We start from the raw sequence: 414 nt of genomic DNA, 5'->3' as shown, positions 1-414 counted from the left end.
AAGGTGCTTTGACAGTAAGCCTAGTTTTAATGCTTAAAAACAAACCAGCTTTGCCTGGAGTCGGAGCGCGGGGCCAGGCGTGGGGAAAGCCGAGCTCCAGTGGGAAACATGTCAGGTTCAGAGCTCGGCAGGAAGTGGGACCGGTGCTTGGCCGATACGGTCGTCAAGGTAGGTACTGGTTTGGAGTAGGGCTTGTCTTCTCGCTTACCTTCTTTAAAAGAAGAATGTGGCCCCTGGCCTTTGGTTCTGGCATGGGATTGGGAATGGCCTACTCCAGCTGTCAGCATCATTTCCAGGCTCCATATCTTCCACGCGGAAAATATGTGAAAGAGCAGCAGCAGTGACTTACCTGAGAACATGTCAGCGGGAGGAGTCATGTTCATCCCTCAGGACACTGAAGTGCCCTGGAGCCAG

General features: G+C 53.1%; 1 pseudogene; it reads left to right on the top strand.

Moving 5' to 3' along the window:
- Positions 1 to 6: 6 nt before the first annotated feature.
- LOC102764896 lies at positions 7 to 395 on the top strand (annotated as a pseudogene).
- Positions 396 to 414: the final 19 nt, after the last annotated feature.

The sequence above is a fragment of the Myotis davidii genome, unplaced genomic scaffold (genome assembly GCF_000327345.1).
Source record: "Myotis davidii unplaced genomic scaffold, ASM32734v1 C62231927, whole genome shotgun sequence".
In the NCBI taxonomy this organism is placed as follows: domain Eukaryota; kingdom Metazoa; phylum Chordata; class Mammalia; order Chiroptera; family Vespertilionidae; genus Myotis; species Myotis davidii.
Note: the sequence above shows the minus strand (reverse complement) of the source record. Positions and strands in the feature narration are given on the sequence as shown.